The following is a 27,564-nucleotide window of genomic DNA, read 5'->3' as shown; positions in this document are numbered from 1 at the left end:
GACTCTCTGTAAATATTGGCACACCCTTAGGCCTCTGTAAATATTGACACACTCCAAGGACTCTCTGTGAATATTGACAGACTCCTAGGGATCTCCTGTAAATATTGACACACTCCCTTGTAATCTCTGTAAATATTCACACATTCACAGGATATTTAGCAAATATTGACACACTCCCAGGGCTGTCTGTAAATATTGCCACACTTCCAGGCCTCTGTAAATATTGACTCACTCTCATGGAGACACTATAAATATTGGCACACTTGCTTGGACTCTGTAAATATTGGCACACTCCTCGGACAACTAAAAATATTGACACACTCTCTTGGATTCTAAATATTGGCACACCCCCAGGCCTCTGTAAATATTGACATGCTCCCTGGACACACTGTAAATATTGACACACTTCCTGAATGCTCTCACAAAACATTCTGTAAATTTGACGTACACTTTGTAAAGAGGACCTCCTGTAGATATTGACACACTCCTAGGAAGCTCTGTAAATATTCCCATGTTCAGGGATCCACTGTAAACAGTAGGACATTCACTGAAAATATTAGTGGACACTGAAAATATCAACCAACTCCTGGGGACCCTTTCCAGCATTCTCATGGATTGTCCACAAATATTGTTCCTGTTATCTGCACACCAATCATCATCCACAAATATTGGCATTATTTAACAACACCCCCCAACATCACCCCACCAATTTCAGCACACTCCCAGAATCTTTTACTTCCAGCTGAGAACAGCAGGCAGGATCTTGGTTTTTCTGAAAGACTACACCTCCGATATCTCCCTCAGAATTGAACTGAACTGAAGTACCTGGCTTGATGATGACTCTGTGGTGGAAGTGCTGGGAGGGATAGTCCCCCACTACTGTAGACAGTGACCCACCAGGAAAACAATTAGAGTTGTGAGGGAGGAGGGATCAGTGCCTGTCCCTTTGGCTAGAGACGATGAGTGCTGTTAGGAAAGAACAATTGGTTTTAAAAAAAAAGATACTTTCTTAAGCAGGTGCGTCCTGCAATCATAGCACAATGGAACACTTGGAACAAAAGCAGAAGTAACTGAAGTCATTGCACACCTGAATAGTTGTAAACTTCAAAGTAAAATCAATCCGATTGCAGAATCAGTACCAGACATGAATTACCTGACATATTATCAAAAATAAATTTTAAAATGTGCACAATAATACATAAATTACATTTATTAACGCAACTGACACAGAGTTTTTGAAACTTAAAGCTAATCAGGACCACACAGAATACGGTAATGTAATTCTCTCTTTTTCATTCACACCTGAACAAAAGGCATGTCGAGCCATGCCTCATAAAATCTGTCTGCTAACTTAACAGCAGGTATCATTTTAATACCTCATATGAATTATTCCTTCACAAGATTAGTGGCAGTGTCTTCAGCAACATATCAGATCACGCGATAGGACTGAAATAGCCTCACTCTTTTGACGGATGAGATAAATATTACTGACTTGAAAGTACAAAGTGAGGGCTGATCATAAATTTGCCCAAGTAAACTCCCCCACCTGGAATGTTGCATTTTGAAGGGTGGTTGACATTGCCTTGTGGCTTCACCCAAACATGAACCCTGTCGGAAAATGAATCACAGGAACAGAGGAAGAAGAGTAGGCCATTCAGCCCTCGAGCCTGCTCTGCCATTCAGTGAGATCATATCTGAGCTGTGGCCGAACTCTTTATACTTGCCTTGAGCCATGTCCTTTAATAACTTTGCTTAACAGAAAATTATCTATCTCAGATTTAAAATTAACTGCTAATCTAGCATCAACTGCTATTTATGGATGAGAGTTCCAAACATCTGCCACCAACTTTTGTGTTGTGTGGTGAGTTAGACTAATACTCCTGTGCAGCACTACAGGGAGGTATGCACTCTCACTGGTAACATCTTTCCAATGCAGAATCAGATGAAGTGGTATGTCTGTCCTCTCAAACGAATGCCAAATATCTAATTAGCTACAAACTGCTTTAGGACACCCTGAGGTGATGCGAGGCGCTATATAAATGTAATTGCAGTGAACTCGTGTCAGTGAAAGAATCACATGTAGAGCTGTCTCCCCAACTCACCACTCCATCCACCCTTAACAGACATATCACTAGTTTAGCACATCAAAAATGCCTATTATCTAAGAGAATGTTGTATGCTTGAAAATCAAAGGAAGAATCCTGAATTGTGTTCTTGGAGAAAGTTCCCAGTTTATCCACCGTAACTCTAATAGAGAAACAGCATAGATAACATTCCTGCCTTTGTTTGAAGAATCATAAAATCGTACAGCACCGAAAATGGTCATTGGGTTCATCGTCACTGTGCCAACTCTTTGAAAGAGATATTCAATTATTCACACTCACCTGTTCTGACAACAGAGAATGTTTTTTATTTACCTTTTCACATAAGATTCTCTTTCGAGAGTTGTTATTGAATCTGTTTGCTTTCAGGTGTCTTAACAAAGCAGTGCCTGGAGTACGGGACCTCTTCTATGGAAGCGATGAGGAAGAGATGCAAGAAGACTTATTTCAAGTTTGTCTTCCAGACGCTGGTAGATTTTAGGAAAACTATGGGGATGCTGAATGGTAAAACATGGACAGAGTTTCTCAGTTAGAAAGAAAGATTGTGTATTTGTAAAGCACCTCTTGAAAACCTCATGATAACAGCATAAGAAATAGCAGGAGCAGGCAATTCGGCTCTTTGAGTGTATAACACCATTTCCACCATCCACCATTGACCTCACCTTCATTTTTCTGCTGTCCCTCTCAATAACATTGACTTCCTTTGACTCCCTGTCCACTCCTCTCTAGGGAAAAGAATCTGAAGATTAATCAGTGTGGAAACAGGCCATTAGGCCAACAAGTCCACACCAACCCTCCATCCCCCTACCCTTTTACTCTACATTTACCCCGACTAACCTACACATCCCTGAACACTATGGCTGCATGTCTTTGGACTCTGGGAAGAAACTGGAGCACCTGGAGGAAACCCACGCAGACATTAGGAGAATGTGTAAACTCCACAGTCACCCAAGGCTGGAATCGAACTTGGGTCCCTGACACTGTGAGGCAGCAGTGTTAACCACTGAGCCAATAAGAGAAGAAATTCTTCCATGTTTCCATCTTGAATGGGAAACTCCTTCTCATTAAACTGTGCCCCATAGTCCTATGTTCACATGAGAGGAAGCAATATCTCAGCATCTAGTCACTTCAGAATACACAATGGAAATAAAAAGTGGTATAGAAACACAGAACGGTTGATGAGGGTTCACTTTTAATCGAACATCACTCTTCTTCAGAACTAAAAGGAGCTGAATTTTGGGTGGGATGGTGGGTTTTAAGCTGTTGATGGGTGGGGGAGGGGGCAAGGGGAATGGATGTGTTGATGAGGTTGCCCTCATGACAAAGGGTGCACCAATGGTGGTAAAGGAGAGATAGAGATGTAGAATGGGTGTTAATGACAGGTCCACTCTTAGCAATTTACAAATAAGACAAGGTCATGTGGGTTGGAGATGCAGAGGGAGAGGGAACATTTGGGATCGCACTTTGAATTTGTGGAACTCAACACTGAGTCCTAGATACTATAGTGTGCCTCAGTGGAAAGTGAGGTAGTGTTCCTCAGTTTGCATTAAGCTTCATTGGAACACTGTAGCAGGCCCAGGATGGAAATATTAACATGGGAGTGAGGAGGTCTATTGAAATGGCAAGCAGCTGAAAGGTCAGGGTCATCCTGCAGACGGAATCCGGTATGTTTTCATAAGACTGGCTCACATTCTTCAATGTTCCAATATATACGGACCCAACGTACTCAACCTTTCCTCATAAAGTAACCCCTTCATGCCTGGAAACAGCATGGGCAACCTTCCCCACTGTGTCTCCAGTACGTGCCTTCTTGAAGAAGGTTTGCACACATGAACTTCCACATGAGCATCTGCACGGAATGCAGCATTTGGAACTTTGAAGCTGCTAAAGCACAAGCATGTGCAGACATTATACCCTGGCCAGCATTGTATACTGTATATCACCCAGTCTAGCTTGTAAAGACTGTTTATCCTATTAGTTTGGCCTTGATAAAAGAAGAAACTGGGCTAGGATCAAATTTATTCTGGAACAATGGGAGAATCCCAGAGGAAATATCCCCTCATGGTTAGATCTTGTGTTGGAATAATGATTTGATGATTGGTTCTATGGTCTTATTGGGTAGCACAGTAGCACAGCATGAAGAACCTGGGTTTGATTCCAGCCTCAGGAGACTGCCTGTGTGGAGTTAGCACATTATCCCTGCATCTGCATGGACTTACTCTGGGTGCTTTGGTTTCCTCCCACAGTCCAAAAATGTATAGGTTAAGTAGATTAGCCATGGGAAATGCAGGTTTACAAGGATGGGGGTGGGGGGGGGGGTGGAGGTGAAGGTGGGATGCTCTTCAAAGGATCAGTGTGGACTTGATAGGCAGAATGGCCTGCTTCTGCACTGTAGGGATTCTATGTCATTACCAACTTTCATGTTGTACCTCTCTAGTATGCTTTCCTACATTGGTCGGTGCATTGAATATACGAGTTGGGAGGTCATGTTGCAGGACATTGGTTAGGCCACTGTTGGAATATTGCGTGCAATTCTGGCCTCCTTCTTATCAGAAAGATGTTGTGATACTTGAGAGGGTTGAGAAAAGATTTACCAAGGATGTTGCCAGGGTTGGAGGATTTGAGCTATAGGGAGAGGTTGAACAGGTTGGGGCTGTTTTCCCTGGAGCATCGGAGGCTGAGGGGTGACCTTATAGAGGTTTATAAAATCATGAAGGGCATGGATAGGATAAATAGACAAAGTCTTTTCCCTGGGGTCGGGAGTCCAGAACTAGAGGGCATAGGTTTAGGGTGAGAGGGGAAAGACATAAAAGAGACCTAAGGGACAACTTTTTCACACAGAGGGTGGTACATGTATGGAAACAGGCCCTTCGGTCCAACAAGTCCACACCGACCCTTCAAAGAGCAACCCACCCAGACCTATTCCCCTACATTTACCCCTGACTAATACACCTAACACTACGGGCAGTTTAGCATGGCCAATTCACCTAACCTGCATATCTTTGGACTGTGGGAGGAATCCGGAGCACCCGGAGAAAACCCACGCAGACACAGGGAGAATGTGCAAACTCCACACGGACAGTTGCTTGAGGCAGAAAATGAACCCAGGTCCCTGGCGCTGTGAGGCAGCAGGGCTAACCACTGTGCCACCATGCTGCCCCGTATGAATAGGAAGGGCTTGGAGGGATATGGACTGGATACTGGCAAGTGGGACTAGATTGGGTTAGGATATCTGGTCGGCATGGACGGATTGGACCAAAGGGTCTGTTTCCGTGCTGTACATCTCTATGACTCTATATTTGCCACTAGCTACCATTTAAATGAGTTAAGAGCTCACTCATATCATTACCTTCTTTTAAGGCATTCAAACTAGTGGTCATTTCTGATATGTATAAAACCCAGTGGTCATTTCTATGTACAGCAAGTTCTCATAAACAGTAAAGATACATGACTATGTCATCTCCTTTAGGTGACAATTTGAATTGCTAACAAAGTTCCTATGCAGGATAATGCGATGGACCCTCTTTTGAATATAATGACAAAGGAAGGAAACATCCTTTGGAGGTTTCTAATGGCACTTATAGTACCAGATTCATTGCCCAAGGCTATAAATTCAATTTTCAACCTAATAATGCAGACGATCTGGTCACCTGCAAGTTGGTATGAGTGGAGGAATCAATAAGGAGCTGGTATATTCACAAAAAGATTCACAAGACTATTTCCAGTGAGGAAGCACAGTTACATGGAGAGACCTGGTAAAGGTCGAAACTATTTTCTGTAGGGGTTTGATAGCAGTGTCAAAATCAGGAGGGGTTTGGCTAGAAAGGAATTGTCCCCCTCAGTGGAAATATCGAGAACCAGAAGGGGTCGATTAAAGCTGGTTGGTGAATGGCCACATGAAGAAAATCTTTTTTATTTCAAATGATTGGGATCTGAAATGAACTGTCTCGGAGTGCGTTGGAGGAACAGTGGTGAATCGAATCATTATCTGAAGAGAGAAATCTGCAGGGAGAACGTGCAAAGTGGGATGTAAGGAGAGATTGTGGGTGGTGCACTGGGTGCAGAATGGGACTGGCATATTTGCTATTGCAGGGATCGTCACAGACATGGCAGGCCAAATGGCCTTCATTTGTTCTGTACCCATTCTAAAGTTTTATCGTATTATTTGGCTGTCATTAAAAGACTAATCATTTCAGGAACAAATCCTGCCACCCCTTGCAGTGGGGCCCACATGAGAATCTTAACGCCCTGCTGAGTATTTGCCTTATCAATGGGGAAACAGGGCAACAATGACTTCTAAACATGTACAGGAAAGCATTGTTGCTTCCAACATGCTCTCTGGAAAAATTAGAGCTAGTGATTACCTAGATAAATGAAAGAAGCTCCATTTACACTGCACCTTGCACAAGCTGCAAAGAGGGTTACCTCCGATTACAACAGGATCTGGACCAGATGGGCCAATGGGTTGACAAGTGGCAGATGGAGTTTAATTCAGATAAACGCGAGATGCTGTATTTTGGGAAAGCAAATCTTAGTAGGACTTATACACTTAATGGTAAGGTCCTAGGGAGTTTTGCTAAACAAAGAGACCTGAGAGTGCAGGTTCATAGCTCCTTGAAAGTGGAGTCGCAGGTAGATACGATAGTGAAGAAGGCGTTTGGTATGCTTTCCTTTATCGGTCAGAGTATAGAGTATAGGAGTTGGGAGGTCATGTTGCGGCTGTACAGGACATTGGTTAGGCCACTGTTGGAATATTGCGTGCAATTCTGGCCTCCTTCCTATTGGAAAGATGTTGTGAAACTTGAAAGGGTTCAGAAAAGATTTACAAGGATGTTGCCAGGGTTGGAGAATTTGAGCTATGGGGAGAGGCTGAACAGGCTGGGGCTGTTTTCCCTGGAGCATCGGAGGCTGAGGGGTGACCTTATAGAGGTTTACAAAATTATGAGGGGCATGGATAGGATAAAAGACAAAGTCTTTTCCCTGGGGTCAGGGAGTCCAGATCCAGAGGGCATAGGTTTAAGTAGAGAGGAAAAAGATAATAGAGACCTACGGGGCAACTTTTTCAGACAGAAGGTGGTACATGTATGGAATGAGCTGCCTGAGGAAGTGGTGGAGGCTGGTACAATTGCAACATTTAAGAGGCATTTGGATGGGTATATGAATAGGAAGGGTTTGGAGGGATATGGGCCGGGTGCTGGCAGGTGGGACTAGATTAGGTTGGGATATCTGGTCGGCATGGACGGGTTGGACCGAAGGGTCTGTTTCCATGCTGTACATCTCTGTGACTCGATGACTCTAAGCACCTCACAGCCATCTAAGTACTTGGAGTCATAGAGTCATAGAGATGTACAGCATGGAAACAGACCTTTCGGTCCAACCTGTGCATGCCGACCAGATATCCCAACCCAATCTAGTCTCACCTGCCAGCACCCGGCCCATATCCCACCAAACCCTTTCTCTTCATATACACATCCAAATGCCTTGTGAACATATTAAGTAGTAAAGATTGCACCTGAGTGCACAATGCGTGATATTCAGGATCATTCCTTCATATAATATGCTACTACATCTTCAAGACATCCCATCGCTCCTTCACGTAACCAATGGCCTTTAAATTGCAATACACCCAGATCCAGCATCCAAGTTGTGTAGAGCAAACTCCCCAAGCAGAGCGAGGCAATTTGATTTTGGGCTGTTGAGAATCATTTTGACCTGGACAACTTTCTGATCTCCAAACAGTTCCGTTTACAACTGACTAGTCACAGCAGATCCTCAGTTGAACTCTGCATTGCAATGAAATGTCAAGCTCGATTAGACATTCAAAGCTGGATTAAGGCCTGAGCCCACAACCTTTTGACTCAGAGGTGAGAATGCGACTAATCAAGCCAAGCTGACAATGAATGGCACAAAATCACTTACTAATAGTGCACTTAATGAGCTACAATCCAACAGATCTCTGCTGAACACTGAGCACAACTTCAATGCTTCTTGGCCTAATTGACTTAACTCAACAGTTATACAGGTCCAGTATTCACTCCATCACTCACTGAACAGCAGTCTGGCTGTTTGTGAACAATATTATGCAGTTTCAGCTTGTATTTAAATCAAAGTTTTATTACTACTTTCAATTGGCACCATTTTCATTTACTCATGGGACATAGGTATCGCTGGCTAGGCCAGCAATTTATTGACTGCCTCTTGAGAAAGTGGTGGTGAGCTACCTTGTTGAATCGTTGCAGTCCACGTGCTGTAGGTTGACCCACAATGACCTTAAGGAGGGAATTCCAGGATTTTCACCCAGTGACAATGAAGGAACGATGATATATTTCCAAGTCAGGATGGTGAGTGGCTTGGAGGGGAACTTGCAGTTGGTGTCCCCACGTAGCTGCTGCCCTTGTCCATCTAGATGGAAGTGCCTAAAGATCTTTGGTGAATTTCTGTACATTTTGTGATGATTCACACTCAGTATCAGTGGTGGACTGAATCGATGCTTGGGAATGGTATGCCAGTCAAACAGGCTGTTTGTCCTGGATGGTGTCAAAGCTTCTTGAGTGTTGTTGGAGTTGCACCCATCCAAGCAAGTGAGGAGTATACCATTACACTCCTGATTTGTACCTTGTAGATGGGGGACAGGCTTTGGGGAGTCAAGAGGTGAGTTACTCACTGCAGTATTCCTACTCTCCACCTGCTCTTGTAGCCACTGAATTTGTATGACTAATTCAGTTACGTTTCTGGTCAATGGGTAATGCCCAGGATGGTGATAGTGGGAGATCCAGTGATGGTAATTGAAATAACTGCACAGAGGCACACAGTCAGCTCAGAGTCAATCCCTGAAGTGAGGAAACTCTGAATCCCCTGTTTATTTTTTTTTACAAGGTGCACAAATCTTTATTCAAATTTCTGCCACCAGGAAGAAAGGAAACACCCGAGTGGCCAGTGACAAATCTGTCAGCCAGGACTCCCTGATTGGCCGAGGTTAATCGAGGATCAATAAGATCCACCTGGTTCCAATCACGGCCATTAATGTTGCTGAATGTCAAGAGACAGTGATTAGATTGTCTGTTACTGGAGAAGGTCATTGTTTTTTGTGTGGTACGATATATAATTCAAAAGTACCAACTCCATTCATCTCTCTCCCCTTCCTGACACCACTGCTTCCAATCTCTTATTCATCCTGGTGGGTACGTCCCCCCAAATAGAACTTTAATAGCTTTGTTAAACACAATCTCTCTTTCATCAAACCATGTTGCTTTTGCCTAATCATGTTTTGATTTTCTAAGGAATGGTAGAGCCTTGGGAACAGATCACCCTTCCACTTCTCATCACTATTCTTTTCAATTTATTTGGAGTATTCCTTGTCTCCACCTGCTCTTGCAGCCACTGTACCCACATGGTTGCGTTTCTGGTCAATGAGTAATGCCCAGGATGTTGATAATGGGGGATTTAGTGGAGAATTATGTGCTGATTTGGGCCCCATGTCTCAGGAAGGATATACTGGCCCTGGAGTGTGTTCAGAGGAGGTTCATGAGAATGGCTCCAGGAATTAAAAGCTTAACATATGAGGAATGTTTGAGGACTCTGGGTCTATACTCGATGGAGTTTAGACAGATACAAGGGAACCTGATTGAAATTTAGAATACTGAATGGCCTGTACAGAGTAGATATCAAGAAGATGTTTCCATTGGTCGGAAAGACTAGGATCCGAGGGCAAGGCCTTAGAGTAAAGGGAAGACCTTTCAGAATGGAGATAAGGAGAAACGTCTTCAGTCAGAGAGTTGTGAATCTATTGAAGTCATTGCCTCAGAAGGTTGTGGAGGCCAGGTCATTGAGTATATTTAAGACTGAGATAGATAGGTTCATGAGTATCAAGGAGATCAAGAGTTACGGTGAGAAAGCAAGAGAATGGGATTGAGAAACTTGTCAGCCATGATTGAACAGCAGAGCCGAATCAATGGACCGAATGCCCTAATTTCCGCTCCTAAGTCCTATAGTCTTATGATCTTATTCTTTTAGGGAATGTGTTAGTCACTGGCAGGCCCAGCACTTGTTGTTTATCCCTAATTCACCTTAAACTGAGTGTTTTGCCAGGCTTTTTTCAGAGAACAGTCAAGAGTCAGCCACATTATCCTTGGTGTGTAATCACATGTAGGCCAGACTGGGTAAGGATGGCAGATTTCCTTACCTAAAGGACATTAGTGAACCACATGGGGTTTTACCAACATTGAGACTCTCCTTCAATTCCACATTTGTTAATGGAATTTGAATTATACCCGTAACCATGCTGGGATTTCAACCCATGTTCCCAGATCAATATTTTTCTGGATTACTAGTCCATTGGCACTATCACTATGTCAGAGTCACTCCTTACAAATACAGATTACCTGGGTAATATTGTCATCTGTGAGATGCCTTGGGCCAGGTTTCGTACATTATGCAAAAACTCAAAAAGGTACTTCATTGTTAGTGCCATGCTTTGTGATATCGTTTGGTTATGAAAGTATTCCTTCTGTTTAATATCGGACCTCAAATTCTATTCCATTGCACTTTGCCTCTTAAATTAGCATTGGCAACTTTGACCAGAAAGTGTGACCTTTCCCTGTTGGAGGGGCCAGGGGAGTGAATTAACTCATACAAGTCATCACCATTGCTGACGAGGGGTTCCTGCTATAAATATACTAACCTGTAACTCAACCTGGGGGGGGGGGGGGTAGCAGGGAGCTGCTTTAATTTATTATCTTTCTGCTTATAACTTTAAGTACAAGCCAGAAGACCTTCAGGAAATAAAAGAATTGGAAAGACATCCTTTAAAATGAGCAGACTTAGAAGTAAGGGAATTCTCCCTGACCTCCACCCACTTGGTGAACATTCCAGGGTATGCATCTAACATTACAGCCTGCACTATTTAGCCCTGAAGAGTCACATTCCACACATGGAATTCCAATTGTGTTGACCAAGATCAGAACCATAGTCATCTGCATTTTATGTAATCACCTCTGGCTACACTTATCCTTCTAACCTTCACTCTCATTCATAAACAACTTGTCAGTCAACAAGACTTTAACCAAAATTGAACTTGATGACATCTTATCTGTGCCTAATAAAAACACCTCAGTAATTCTCACCAGTACAGTGTAACCATATCCCCACTGCCCAGCTTTGAGCTGGTGAATGGCCACTTAATTGCAAGATCCCATTCACCTTCTTCACCATTTAGCCCCACTGCCATTCTCTCATGGTGACAATAGTGTGTATCATTTACAAGAGAGACAGGAGCAATCCAGTCTCCTCTGACAGCATCTCCATGATCTACTCACCTAGAAGGGCAAAAACAGCAAATGCAGGGGAACACCACCACCTACCAGTTCCCTTCTAAGTCAGGTACCACCCTAACTTGGAAATCACACTTCTTTTCTAATTGGAAAAATCTACTCAAATGCATTTCAGGAGGATTTTTGTCACTCACGATACAGCGGTTCAAGAAGGCAATTTTCTCAATGATAGCGAGGATGTGTAATGTGTTTGCCAGTGACTCCCACATCCTGTTGGCCCTATCAGGGTCACAGTGCCAGTTATATTGCGTGTATATCTTCAGGTTGGGGGTGGGATGTAGGGGGACCTGTGGGTTCTCAGGCCAGAGATCAGGAGGAACATCTTAACCCAAGTAGATCATGGACAGCGGTGTGGAGAATCCCTCAGAGAAGCAAGTGATCAGGAGACATTTAGAACATAGAGCAGTGCAGCACAGTACAGGCCATTCGGGCTTTGATGTTGTGCCAACCTTTTATCCTACTCTAAGGGTGGTGCAGTAGCTCAGTGATTAGCACTGTAGCCTCACAGAGCCAGGGACCCAGATTCGATTCCAGCCTTGGACGACTCTCTGTGTGGAGTTTGCACAATCTCCCTGTGTCTGCGTGGGTTTCCTCCCACAATCCAAAGATGTACAGGTTAAGTGAATCAGCAATACCAAATTGCCTGTAGTGTTCATGGATGTGTAAGTTAGGCGCATTAGTCAGGGATAAATGTAGAGTGATTAGGGGAGGGAAATGAGTTTGGGTGGGGTACTCTTCAAAGGGTCAGTGTGGACTTGTTGAGCCAAAGGGCCTGCTTCCATTCTATGATTCTATTTTATGACTCTATGATGCTAAGATGAAACTAACCTATATACCCTTCAATTTACTATCATCCATCTGCCCATCCAAGAGTCACTTAAATATCCCTAATGTCTCTGACTCTACTACCACCACTGGCAGTACATTCCACACACCAACACTGTCTGTGTAAAGAACCAACATCTGACATCTCCCCTAAACCTTCCTCCAATCACTTTAAAATTATACCCCCTTGTGAGAGCCATTTCAGCCTGGGAGAAAGTCTCTATTTACTCTATCTATGCCGCTCATCATCTTATGCACCTCTAATGAGTAGCCTCTCATCCTTCCTCACTCCAATGAGAAAAGCCCTCGCTCCCTGAATACATTGGGCCAAAGGACCAGTTTCCACACTTCTTTCTTCATAAGACATGCCCTCCAGTCCAGGCAGCATCCTGGTAAATCTCTGCACCCTCTCTAAGGCTTCCATATCCTTTCAATACTGAGGTGACCGGAACTGAACACAATATTCCAAGTGTGGTGTAACCAGGGCTCGATAGAGCTGCAGCATAACCTCATGGCTCTTCAACTCAATCCCCCTGCTCATGAAAGCCAACACACCGTACGCATTCTTAAACCACTGCTGGAGCCCTTCCCACTTGAGAAGGGAATTATCCTCCTCTCGGAATAATCACTTCACTTGAGTAAAGGTTTGTGGTCTAAGGCAGTCTCTGACAGTCCTCCAAACACCAGTGGCCTGGAGCATCTCTTCCTTGATCAGCTGAGGAGCTGTCGCAGTGAGCTGCTCACCAGATTGTGCTCCCACACTCCAACGTTAAACATGGTGTCAGTATCTGAGCTGGTGGGGGATGTAGGAGGTAGCCTTGCTCATGCATCCCTCTGAGATCCTGGCACTGTCTTCCTCAGAGGAGGTGGCTCTGGGGGAACTGGCCATTTCTCTGTGGAGATGATGGAGATGCAAGTGGTACCGCTGAGACCAAAGGGAAAGAAGACATCATGGCCAGTATTTTAAGATTCCCTAGAGTGTGGAAACAGGCCCTTTGGCCCCAACCAGTCCACACTGACCCTCTGAAGAGTCATCCACCCAGACCCACTTTCCCTCTGACTAATGCATCTAATACTATGCGTAATTTAGCATGGCCAATTCACCTGACCTGCACATCTTTGGATTGTGGGAGGAAACCGGAGCACCCGGAGGAAACCCACACAGACACTGGGAGAATGTGCAAACTCCACACAGACAGTCGCCCGAGACTGGAATCGAACCATGCCATATTGAGGAGTAATGTACCATAAATGACTTTGCCAGTGGGAGTTGAGGTGGAATAAAGAGTGATATGTACTTGGCTGACAGTACATGAATGTCTCAAATTCCTCGCAGCAGTGTCCCAGTTGAATATTGGGCCCTTGCTGCTCTACTGTGTGCTGTCTTCTCCTGGAATGGGAGACAGGGAGAGAGACTGAGTGAGATGGAAGTGGGTGGGATGACTGTTAGTGCTGGTGCTGGAAGAGCACAGCAGTTCAGACAGCATCCAACGAGCAGCGAAATCGACATATTCCTGATGAAGGGCTTTTGCCCGAAACGTCGATTTCGCTGCTCGTCGGATGCTGCCTGAACTGCTGTGCTCTTCCAGCACCACTAATCCAGTATTTGCTTTCCAGCATCTGCAGTCATTGTTCTTACCTCTGTTAGTGCTGGTGCTGTCAATACAAAGTGAGTAAAGTGTTCTGAGGGAACAAGTAGATGGTAGAGAGGCTGAGTGGAATGGGAAATTGGTGCGGGTCAAAGTGGGGAAGGTGTTGCAAGCAAGAGCGAGAGATGGAGAGCATGGGCCTTGCTGTGAGGTGGGTGCTGCAGCAGAGATCGAGTGAGTGTGAGGTAGCAGAGAGAAGAGTGTGACACTTACCCTGGCAGAGCAAAGAAGGGCACAAAACAAAATAAAACAAAAGCAAAGAACTTCAGATGCTGGAGATCAGAAACAAAAACATTAGAAAGATACTTCTTGGAAGGGCTATTGCGCATTCACCCAGACCACTGAAACAACTTTTACCTGGGTGCCAACCCTATGCTGCCAGGGCCTGGCGATGACTCCTCTACTGGTGCTGTGGCACCATCCTCCTTCACACTACCCTCTCGATCAGGATTTCCAGGTCCCCATTAGAAAATCATGGCACCATCTTCATGTTTTCCAACACCTTCTGACTCCAACCTTGATGAGAACTTCAAAATGCCAGCGCTCACCTGGGTACAGAGCAGCCTTTTGAATATGGCAAGGGCATCAGAGATGCTGGTCTTTTGGCAGATGTCCAGGGGTCAGCAAGCTGGTCTGAGAATGGGCCGTGGTAAGATGGAGCTAGAATTGGACGAGAAGGATTCCATAGTGATGGGGTTGGTAACTAAGGAGGCATATTTGATAAAATATGTTGAGAAATCACAATAAGTCTCACTACAGGTATCCCTCCAAAATACTTGTTGCAAAAAAGGTGTGAGATTCAGCTGAAAGTTTCCACTTGTGTGGAAGAGAGAAAAAAAAAATCAGACATCTGGGAAATTCCAACTGTGGATTGAAAAGGAATGTCCTGACCAGTGAGAATGTGGAGCTCCCCACTACCAGGATCAGTACTAGGGGCCACAATTCCTTATAATATATATTAATGATTCGGACGAGGAATCTGAATGTCCAACAAGGACTTGTTGGGCCGAAGGGCCTATTTCCACACTGTAAGTAATCAAATCTAATCTGAACCACGTTTGCAGATGACAAAAAAACAGGTCGGAAGTCAAGTGATGGAAATGCAAAAAGACTCTGCAGTGAGAAACAGGCAGGTTCAGCAAGTGGGCAAAAACTTTGCAGATTGAATATAATGTGGGAAAATGTGAGGCTGTGTGTATTGGTAGGAATAGAAGAGCTGGAAATTAATTACATGGAGAAAGCTACGTGCCAGAGGATTTGGAGTCCTCATTGGTGATTGTCGAAAAGCGAGCATCCGATTTCAGTGCATAATATGGAAGGCAGGTGGAATGCTGGCCTTCATTTTAAAGGGAGTGAGTATAAAGTTGGGAGCTTTTCTAAAACTATACGAGGCACTGGTCAGACCGCAGATGGAAAACTGTAAACAGTTTTGAACCTCTTATCGAAGGAAAGACTTCCTAGTATTGAAGGCAGTCCAGAGAAGGTTCACTTGGCTGATACCATGGAGAACTATTTCATCAGGAGAGGTTGTGTTTATTGGACCAATACTCATTAAAATAGAGAAGACTGGAAAGCAATCTGATTGAAACACATAACATTCCTAGAGCACTTGACAGTGTAGATGTTTCCTCTTTTGGTAAAATCTCCGACCAGTGGGTTTAATCTCAGAATAAGGGGTTTCAGATTTAAGGCAGTCATGAGGAAGGATTCCTCCTCATAGAGGGTGATGAATCTGTTGAATTCTTTACCACAGAGGATTGTTGAGGCAGGGTCATTAGGTACAGTCAAGACCAAGATAGACAGCCTTTTCATCAGTCAGGGAACCAAGGGCTGTAGAGATTAGAGAGGAAAGTGAAGCTGGAGATTATCCATGATCAGCCACAATCTCATTGAATGGAGGACAGATTCGATGGGCTGAAAGGCCTATTTCTGTGCCTGCATGTTATAACCTCGCAGGAGTAGTAAGGTAGTCTTAAGGAGGAAACTCATAGCAGCTAAGCTGAGAGAGTAAAACCAGGAAAGACTGGAGGTCGTGGACGTGAAGTTTAAACCCTGGCATGACTTGGCTGTGGTGAATGTCACAGCTTCAGAGTAAACATTCCCATTGTCATCCCATTGGTGAGTAAATAAAGCAATCCTTAACTTTTTGCCAACATGTCTCCTGAATCGCTCATTGCAGGACTTTTGGGATAAACCTTCAGTCATTAGAGGTTTCTACTCAAACTTGGTGCCTTTAAAAATGTCAATTCTTTTATCCCAACAACACTTTGGCCAATATCTTCCATTTCCTGTGAATGACACTCACAATCCTTGTGAGAGGGAGATGGTGTGGTAAGTGGGAAAGGGTTGACAGTGAAGCAGCAGTTGGTTTCTCACCCAACCCAGAAGGTTTGGAATTTACAGATGCTCTCACTCAGCGAATCCATGGTTGGGCCTCATGGATGTTCGGGGCTCTGTTGTTTTAGGTCAGCCACTGAATTTAATGACGCAATGGGGGGTGGCATTGCTAATTAGAAATGGTATAACGGCTGCAGAAAGGAAGTTTGAGGGGGATCTGCCTCTGGAGGTAGTATGGGCTGAAGTCAGAAATAGGAAAGGTGCAGTCACCTTGTTGGGTGTTTATTATAGGCCCCCCAATAGCAGCAGAGATGTGGAGAAACAGATTGGGAAACAGATTTTGGAAAGGTGCAGAAGCCACAGGGTCGTAGTCATGGGCGACTTCAACTTCCCAAATATTGATTGGAAGCTCTTTCGATCAAGTAGATTGGATGGGGCGGTGTTTGTGCAGTGTGTCCAGGAAGCTTTTCTAACGCAGTATGTAGATTGTCCAACCAGAGGGGAGGCCATATTGGATTTGGTACTCGGTAACGAACCGGGACAAGTGGTGGGCTTGTTGGTGGGTGAACATTTTGGTGATGGCGACCACAATTCTGTGACTTTCACCTTGGTCATGGAGAGAGATAGGTGCGCACAACAAGGTAGATTTTACAATTGGGGGAAGGGAAATTACGATGCTGTAAGACAGGATTTGAGGAGCATACGTTGGGAGCATAGGCTGTTAGGGAAGGATGTGGTGGAAATGTGGGACTTTTTCAAGGAGCAGATACGACGTGTCCTTGATATGTATGTACCGATCAGGCAGGAAAGAAATGGTCGTGTGAGGGAGCCTTGGTTGACGAGGGAGGTTGAATGTCTAGTAAAGAGGAAGAAGGAGGCTTACATAAGGTTGAGGAAACAAGGTTCAGACAGAGCAGTGGAGGGATACAGGATAGCCAGAAGGGACCTGAAGAAAGGGATTAGGAGAGCTAAGAGAGGGCATGAAAAATCCCTGGCGGATAGGATCAAGGATAACCCCAAGGCATTCTATGCATATGTGAGAAACCTGAGAATGACGAGAACGAGGGTAGGTCCGATCAAGGACAGTGGTGGGAGACTGTGTATTGAGTCGGAAGAGATAGGAGAGGTCTTGAACAAGTACTTCTCTTCAGTATTTACGAACGAGAGGGACCGTATTGTTGAAGAGGAGAGTGTGAAACGGACTGATAAGCTAGAAGAGATACCTGTTAGGAAGGAAGATGTGTTGGACATTTTGAACAACTTGAGGATAGACAAGTCCCCCGGGCCTGACGGGATATATCCTAGGATTATGTGGGAAGCAAGAGAGGAAATTGCAGTACCGTTGGCAATGATCTTCTCGTCTTCACTGGCAACTGGGGTGTACCAGGGGACTGGAGAGTAGCGAATGTTGTGCCCCTGTTCAAAAAAGGGATTAGGGATAACCCCGGGAATTACAGGCCAGTTAGTCTTACTTCTGTGGCAGGCAAAGTAATGGAAAGGGTACTGAGGGATAGGATTTACGAGTATCTGGAAAGACACTGCTTGATTAGGGACAGCCAGCACGGATTTGTGAAGGGTAGGTCTTGCCTTACAAGTCTTATTGAATTCTTCGAGGAGGTGACCAAGCATGTGGATGAGGGTAGAGCAGTGGATGTAGTGTACATGGATTTTAGTAAGGCATTTGATAAGGTTCCCCATGGTAGGCTTATGCGGAAAGTCAGGAGGCATGGGATAGAGGGAAATTTGGCCAATTGGATAGAAAACTGGCTAACCGGTAGAAGTCAGAGAGTGGTGGTAGATGGTAAATATTCAGCATGGAGTCCAGTTACAAGTGGAGTTCCGCAGGGATCAGTTCTGGGTCCTCTGCTGTTTGTAATTTTTATTAATGACTTAGAGGAGGGAGTCGAAGGGTGGATCAGTAAATTTGCAGATGATACAAAGATAGGTGGAGTTGTGGACAGTGAGGAGGGCTGTTGTCGGCTGCAGAGGGACTTAGATAGGATGCAGAGCTGGGCTGAGGAGTGGCAGATGGAGTTCAACCCTGCCAAGTGTGAGGTTGTCCATTTTGGAAGAACAAATAAGAATGCGGAATACAGGGTTAATGGTAGGGTTCTTGGTCAGGTGGAGGAACAGAGGGATCTTGGGGTCTATGTACATAGATCTTTGAAGGTTGCCACTCAGGTGGATAGAGTTTGTAAGAAGGCCTATGGAGTATTATCGTTCATTAGCAGAGGGATTGAATTCAAGAGTCGTGAGGTGATGTTGCAGCTGTACAGGACTTTGGTTAGGCCACATTTGGAGTACTGTGTGCAGTTCTGGTCGCCTCACTTTAGGAAAGATGTGGAAGCTTTGGAGAGGGTGCAGAGAAGATTTACCAGGATGTTGCCTGGAATGGAGAGTAGGTCGTACGAGGATAGGTTGAGAGTTCTCGGCCTTTTCTCGTTGGAACGGCGAAGGATGAGGGGTGACGGGCATTGTTCATGTTCAGAACGGTGTGGATCGGCACTGACACCAGCACATGTTCAGAACAGTGTGGTTTATAAGATGATCAGCGGAATAGATAGAGTAGACAGTCAGAAACTTTTTCCCCGGGTACAACAGAGTGTTACAAGGGGACATAAATTTAAGGTGAAGGGTGGAAGGTATAGGGGAGATGTCAGGGGTGGGTTCTTTACCCAGAGAGTGGTGGGGGCATGGAATGCGCTGCCCGAGGGAGTGGTAGAGTCAGATTCATTGGCGACCTTTAAGCGGCATTTGGATAGGTACATGGATGGGTGCTTAATCTAGGATAGAAGTTCGGCACAACATCGTGGGCCGAAGGGCCTGTTCTGTGCTGTATTGTTCTATGTTCTATGTTCTATGATTTAACATCACAGTCTCTGCTCATGAATCATCCTGAAATAAATCTGTCAGGACATCCTTGGAAAGCGATGATGTTAAATTGCAGAGTGTGACAGCATGCTTGCTGTAAACATGACCTCTGACCTCACGCTGGCCCAGCACTAATATGACAATTAGATTTATGCACAAGATGTTGTTGTGTTACACAATTTTCCGTCTTCACTTTTGGTCCATGGGTTTTGTTTAACCACAAACAGAGACATGCACGGGCTGTAAGCAGTTTGATTTACTCCTGTACGTGATCAGGTTAGAATGTCACTATCAGGGAGGGCGCCTTTAATAGTGCCAGATTACTGCACCACCTCTGCAGTTCCAGATCTAGTGCTTTAGCCATTTCCGGGGTGAAGTGTTTTGGGAAAGATGATTGAATGAATCTCCTTTATCTATTAAAGTAATTCTCCCATAACGCCATAGTTGCTTTCCCACAAAACCTCCCTAAATAGAAAATCGCTTTATACAATTAATGGGGCCTGAGGGGGAAGTGGCGTTGGGGGCAAACCAGCAGGAAATATCACTCACGATGACTCAAAAATCACCCAAAAGCCTAAGGCAAAGTAAATCACAGCCTGAATGAAGGTATGAACCGTATTCATGAACAAAACAAAAGTACATTTAACACAGTGCATTGCTGTCAGCGCAGTACCTCTCACAGAACGCTGCTCAGTCAGCAGCTGACATCCACACATGTGCAGAAAGGCACGAAGACAGCACTAACATTGCGCATGCCCAGAACGGTACGGGCATTGTTCATGTTCAGAACGGTGTGGATCGGCACTGACACCAGCACATGTTCAGAACAGTGTGGATCAGCACCGATACCGGCACATGTTCAGAACGGTGTGGATCAGCACCGATACCGGCAAATGTTCAGAACGGTGTGGATCAGCACCGATACCGGCACGTGTTCAGAACGGTGTGGATCGGCACTGACACCGGCACATGTTCAGAATGGTGTGAATCAGCACTGACACCGGCACATGTTCAGAACGGTGTGGATCGGCACTGACACCAGCACATGTTCAGAACGGTGTGGATCGGCACTGATACCGGCACATGTTCAGAATGGTGTGGATCGGCACTGACACCGGCACATGTTCAGAACGGTGTGGATCAGCACTGACACCGGCACATGTTCAGAACGGTGTGGATCAGCACTGACACCGGCACATGTTCAGAACGGTGTGGATCAGCACTGACACCGGCACATGTTCAGAACGGTGTGGATCAGCACTGACACCAGCACATGATCAGAATGGTGTGGATTGGCACTGACACCGGCATATGTTCAGAACGGTGTGGATCGGCACTGACACCAGCACATGTTCAGAACAGTGTGGATCAGCACTGATACCGGCACATGTTCAGAATGGTGTGGATCGGCACTGACACCGGCACATGTTCAGAACGGTGTGGATCGGCACTGACACCGGCACATGTTCAGAACGGTGTGGATCGGCACTGACACCGGCACATGTTCAGAACGGTGTGGATCGGCACTGACACCGGCACATGTTCAGAACGGTGTGGATCGGCACTGACACCAGCACATGTTCAGAACGGTGTGGATCGGCACTGACACCGGCACATGTTCAGAACGGTGTGGATCAGCACTGACACCAGCACATGTTCAGAACGGTGTGGATCGGCACTGACACCAGCACATGTTCAGAACAGCACGATTATTGGCGCATGTTCAGAACGAAGCACTCAAATTAATCCCCCCTGGAATCACACTATTGCCAACGGAGGTCAGCATTCTGGAAAATACTCTTCCCTAATTCTTCAGCGACACAATAGCTAAACCAAACTGCTGGAATGCTCGCTATCCCAGAACTACATACATATTTTACTTTACTTATGGTTAATACCATATTTTAGTTTATTCATTTAAAGAATGTGTGAATCACTGGTTAGGCCAGCATTTATTGCTCATCACTCATTAGTAGTTAACCATATTGCTGTGTGTCTGGAGTCACATGTAGGCCAGATCAGGAAAGGCCGGCACATTTCCCTCCCGACAAGACATTCGTGGACCAGACGGGTTTTTATGACAATTGGTAACAGTTATCATGAGGCCAGTTCTTTATTCTAGATTTTATCTTAGCTGAATTCACATGTCACCATCTGCCATGGTGGGGTTAGAACTCATTTCTTCAGAACAGTCCGCGTTGCCATTTTGTTTGTTTTGTTTTCTGGGTTTGAACTTTGATTTTGTTAATCGAGCTTGAAAAATGGACAGCACCGACTAGCTCTGCAGTTATTGGGGTTGGGGGGGGGGGGGGGGGCGGCGGGGTAGGGTTTGCACGGTGACGTTGGGGGGAGTGTGGGCGGGGTACGAGGATAGAGGAAGAAGGTGAAAGAGTGGAGTTGAGGTGGAGCAGTCATGTCTTTATTCATTGTCAGTCTCTTTCAGCCTCTGAAAATGCTGACACATTGTCAGGAACTCCTTGTAAACATTGAAAAATTGCTCTCCAGTGATGAGTCAGCTTTGAGTCTTGCCAAAGCTGTCTACATTCCCTGAATGAATATTAAAAAAAAGATATTCCCTTCATCACAAACTGAATGCACCTTCTAAACCCACAGCCCCTTATATCTAGAAGGACAAAGGCAGCAGATACTTGGAAACACCAAGAACTGCACGCTCCCCTCTGAGCCACTCATCATCTTGACTTGGAAATAATTTGCCATTCCTTTACTGTCGCCAGGTCAAAATCCTGGAATTCCCTCCCCAATGGCATTGTGGGTCAACCCACAACAGGTGGACTACAGTAGTACAGGAAGGCAGCTCACAACCACCTTCTCCAGGGCAACTAGGGAGGGGCAGTAAATGCTGGTTAGCCAGTGACACCCACATCCCACAAGTGAATTTGAAAAAAACATTAGTATCGGGCTCTTATTCCAAAGTTTTGACACGTATTGTGGTGCTGGTACCATCATTAAGAAGCAAAAAATTAGCAACTACAAATGACATCTTCCTAACTTGGACCTTTTTAATACATGAGAAGATCATTCACATGTTAAGTCATTCAGAACTTTAGTGTCATATTTACTGTTCGACCTTAAATATCTAGAACTAATATTACAGTGAAAATTTGAAACAAAAACAGAAACTGTTGGAGAAACTCAGTAGGTCAGACACTATCTGAGGAGAGAGAAACATAGTTTTGAGTCCAGCGGCCCTTTTTCAGAACTGTGGCTTGGCAACTTCAAGGGATGTTAGGGGTTAAGCACATTGTCTTGGGCTGGGACATAAATACCAGTCAGAGCAGGTCAGATAAACTTCCTGCTAAAGGCCTTTATTGAGTCAGTCGTATTTTTCACCATAGTCTGACAGCTTTGTGGCCATATTTCATGCGGTCAGCTCTCTACTGGATTTTATTGAAAAATGGAGTCGAAGCTGCCATTGCGGGAATTAAACTCATGTTTGCAAGATTAGTAATTTCATAATCAATGTATTAACATCAAACTTTGCCTTCACTGGATCAAAGAAGCATCAGTCAAATCCCAGCCTCATTTTCCAGCGGCAAATACTCAGATAGAACCCTTGCCTCAAATGTTCATAATCCGAGAAACTTCCAACAGAGATAGAGAGACTGGTTACAGGACTGGCTGTAGGGTTCAGAACAAGGGTTCACAATCTCAGCTTTAAGATGATCTTTTGTCTCATTCAGTGGCGAATACGTGGAGCTCTCACACAGGCTGTGGGGGGCCAAGTCACCGAAGATGTTTAAGAAACAAACAGATTTGTAGAAGCTAAAGGTGTAAAGCAGTATGTGGAGGGAGTGAGAGTAGGGGAGTGAGAGATAGAAGATCAGCTGTGATCATGTTAGATAGTTTGAATCCGATGGGCTGAATGGCCTACTCTTGCTCCTCGTTTTCATGTTCCTCTGACATGGAGAGTTTTGAACGCAAGAATAAAATATTGAAATAGAAGAGATTGCTTGACCAGTAGCTAGGCCAGCAAGAACAGGAGTTAATAGGATAATGGCACTTGCTATGAGATAAGACAAAAGCAGGAATGTTCCATGTAGGCTGCCACTGTACCTTCAGAGCACAGCATTGGCACACTGTTCACAGCATTGACTTCCGGTTCCAGGCCTAGGCAGCCTGGAAGAAACATCACAGGGAATACTGCTGCTGGCAGCAGAGTTGTGAACCAACTCAAGTTTACAAACACTGGGACAGCAGTCAGCAACCTGTTGGAATGATTGAAGCAAGAGGTGAAGGAGGTATTGACGAGGTTATCAGGAGCAGACAAACTGAGGCAGGGTGAAGTAAAGGTGCTGATGTAAAGGTGGCAACAATTTTGAGATCGGAAGCTCATTTCAGGATCGAAGGTGACACTAAGCTTATGATCAGATACTTCACAAAGATACCTGGCTTTCTTAAGTTCACATTGCCATCCAGACTCCAGGCTTTAGTGGTTTAAAATGAACAGAAAGGTTTCTCTTAAAGTGCATCTGCTCAGTGCACACCAAATCCATACTGTGAACAAAAACACCCTCTTCTCAGTAGTGCCTATGGTAGGCTCTTGTTTGTACCAATTAGCTATGGCAGGTTCACACAAAAGCCAGAGGCTTGGATTCTGAATCACTGAGACTCCGACCTGTCTGTTGTAGAAGCCATGGTGTAAGCACAGTGTAAGGAAGAGATGGTGGAAAGGCACCAAGATTGAAAGGTTCTCACTCTGGTTTGACCTACACTATGACCACTCTGGTTCATGTGAGGCACGGGAGGGACGGTCCAGCCAGCTGGTCACGTCAGAAGCAGGGATAGAAGGAGGATAGGCTCAGCCAAAGCCCAGGATGTCTGAGTAGCACACACCAAAGGATTGAGATGGCAAGCACCTTCTCCCTCTCAAACTGCAGGGTAAATTCGATCATGTTATGGTCACTGCCTATGAGGGGTTCCTTCACCTTAGGCTCCCTAATCTAAGCTGCCTCATTACAAATCGCTAAACCCAGAATTGCCTGCACCCTAATGGGCTCAACAAGTTGCTCCTTTTCAGAGACATTCCACAAATTCTTTTTCTTGGAATCTGCTACAAGCCTGATATTCCCAATCCACCTGCATACTGAAGTCTCCCGTGAATATTGTAATAGTGCCTTCCTTACACGCCTTTCCCAACTCCTGATTTATCTTCTGTCCCACATCCTGCATACTGTGAGGACACATGTACACAAGGGCCCTTTTGTTTTGCCTTTGCAGTTCCTCAACTCTATCCGCACCGATTCTATGCCTCTGACTCTATATCACTTGTTGAAATCAATTTAATTTCTTTTCTTATGAGCAAAGCAACCTCAACACTCAGCCCAACTAGATTAGAGTGGTGCTGGAAAAGCACAGCAGATCAGACAGCATCCGAGGAGCAGGAAAATTGATGTTTTGAGGAAAAGCCCTTCATCAGGAACAGAGGCAGTGTGCCTGCAGGGTGGAGACATAAATGAGAGGGGGGTGGGGGTGGGGAGAAAGTAGCATAGAATACAATAGGTGAATGGGGGTGGGGATGGAGGTGATAGGTCAGGGAGGAGGGTGGGGGAAGGTAGCAAAGAGTACAATGGGTGAATAGGGGTGGGGATGAAGGTGATAGGTCAGCAAGGAGGGTGAAGTGGATAGATGGGAAGGAAGATTGGCAGGCAAGACAGGTCATGAGGACAGTGCTGAGCTGGAAGGTTAGAACTGGGGTAAGGTGGGGGGAAAGGGAAATGAGGTGAAGTCCACATTGATGCCCTGGGGTTGAAGTGTTCCGAGGTGGAAGATGAGGCGTTCTCCCTCCAGGCGTTGGGTGGTGAGGGAGCAGCGGTGAAGGAGGCCCAGGACCTGCATGTCCTCAGCTGAGTGGGAGGGAGAGTTGAAATATTGGGCCACGGGGCGGTGGAGTTGATCTGCCTGTCCTTTCTACAGGATGCAAATCCTTGGATATATAGTCCCAGCCCTGATCCCCTTGAAGGGACACCTTTTACCTTGTGATATATCACATCTTTCCACAGTTGATCCATTGCACACTATTTCGATTAGATTACTTACAGTGTGGAAACAGACCCTTCGGCCCAACAAGTTCACACCGACCCGCTGAAGCGCAACCCACCCAGACCCATTCCCCTACATTTACCCCTTCACCTTACACTCAAGGCAATTTAGCATGGCCAATTCACCTAACCTGCACACTTTTGGACTGTGGGAGGAAACTGGAGGAAACCCACACAGACACGAGGAGAATGTGCAAACTCCACACAGTCAGTCGCCTGAGGTGGGAATTGAACCCGGGTCTCTGGCGCTGTGAGGCAGCAGTGCTAACCGCCGTGCCACCGTGCTTCCTCTGTGATAACCACAGCATCGTACCTGCTAATTTCAATCTGCGCTACAAACTCATTTACTTTATTTCATATACTGCCGATGTTTACATATTACACCCTCAGTCATGTAGGAGCATTCCAGTCACTTGATCTGAACTATCACTGTCCTGTCTCCCCTGGCCCTCTGCACTCCACCCCCCTCCTCCCCCAGCTATAGTAGAAATGCTGGCCCCCTCCACACTTCACGTGGGTTCTGATGAAGAGTCATCCAGACTTGAAGAGTTAGCTTGCTCTCTCTCCAGGGACGCTGCCTGACCCATTGTGATCTCCAGCATTTGTTGTTTTCACCCTCACTCCTGTGTTGACTGCCCCCCTTCTGATAGTTGTCCCTTTAGCTGCTGTGCCTGAGGTTACATTCCTGAGCCTTTCCCTGTGCTCTGCCTGGTTACTTGTTCTGGGAAATTTACTTATCTCTGCTCAGTCCTTTCCGCTCTTTAACTTTTTCTATAATTTTCCACGTGACTGAACACCTCCCTGCTTCCCCACTATTTAAAGTCCTATCCATAGCCCTAGTAATGAAATTCCCTCGGTCCCAGCATGATCCAGATGGAGCCCATTCCTTGGGAAGAGCCCCCTCCTTCCCCAGTACTGGTGCCAATGTCCCATGAATTTCAACCCATTTCTCCCACACCAGTCTTTCACCATGCATTTCCCTCTTTCACCATGCGTTTCCCTCTTTCATCTTGTTGACCCTGTACCAATTTGCTTATGGCTCAGGTAGTAATCCAGAGATTATTGCTGTTTTGTTTCTAATTTAGCCTTTGGTTGCTCATATTCCCTCAGCAGAGCCGCTTTCGCCTTTCTGCCTATGTCGCTGGTACCTATGTGGACCACGACAACTGGATCTTTCCTGTTCAGCTGCAGCCCAGACGAGATATCCTGAACACAGACACCACAGCCTTCAGAACTCTTGATCCTAGCTACAGAGAACAGTGTCTATTCCCTTGACTATACTATCCCCAACTAGAACTGCATTTCTCTTTTCTCCCCTCTCGTGAATTGTTCCCTATACTATGGTCAGTTTGCTCATCGTTCCTACATCCTCCCCACTCTCATCCACACAGGAAGCATGAATCTCAAACCTGTTTGATAAGTTCAAAGGTTGAGTCTCCTTCTGCACCACCTCCTGGATCCTTTTACCTGGTTCATTCGTAGCCAAATCCTCCTGTCCCTGACCAAAGACCGAATTCGAGGTAGTTAATCTAAGGGGTGTGAGTACCTCCTGAAACACAGCATCCAGGTAACTCTCCCCCTCCCTGATGTATTGCAGTGTTTGAAGCTCAGACTCCCGTACATCAACTCTGAGTCAGAGTTCCTCAAGTAGATATGGTCACTACGAACCACAATAGAGTCCACCAGCTCCCACATCATGCAGGTACAACATTTGGCCTGGCCCTGGATCACTAGTTTAATTAGTTAGTTCCTAATTTTAAAGACCAACACATTGAATTAAATTAGAAGGAGATAGGCATAGTTCTTTACAACAAGAGGGTCAAATAGTCTGGGGAGAAAGCGGGAACAGGGTACTGCGTTAGATGATGAGTCATAATCATGTTAAATGATGGAGTGGACTTGATGGGTTCAATGGTCTACTTCTGCTCCCATTTTTTTCTGTCTCTATGAAAGGTGGCATAACTGGATAGCAGTGTAGGGACAAGGTAAAAGAGAAGGGCTTAAAAAGAACTAGAACAAGAAACAAATCAGGGTCTCAGCTCCATGTTGGAAGTCAAAGCAACCACATCTAAAGAACACAAAGCAGACTGGAGTAATGGTGGAACGTCCTCATTACACTGGGTGCCATACACCAGAGGGATGACAAGTGATTAGCCTGAGAATGTGATCTGATAGCAAGAGTTATAATATAACAAATTCATTCACTGTCAGTCCACCAATGCAAAGTTATACTGGGCCAGGAACAGAAACGTAGCCCCTCATAGCTCTTTTAATGTCACTGGGAAAGTGAGAAGTAGATCATCCCACTTCCCTGTGAAAGCCTATTCAAAGTAATCAAGTCTATCAGCTAATCCCATCACTTGGGCAAAATAGTTTGAAGCTGATGTCAACT

This window comes from Chiloscyllium punctatum, chromosome 1 (assembly GCF_047496795.1).
Source record: "Chiloscyllium punctatum isolate Juve2018m chromosome 1, sChiPun1.3, whole genome shotgun sequence".
Classification (NCBI taxonomy): Eukaryota; Metazoa; Chordata; class Chondrichthyes; order Orectolobiformes; family Hemiscylliidae; genus Chiloscyllium; species Chiloscyllium punctatum.
This window is presented reverse-complemented; position numbering follows the sequence as displayed.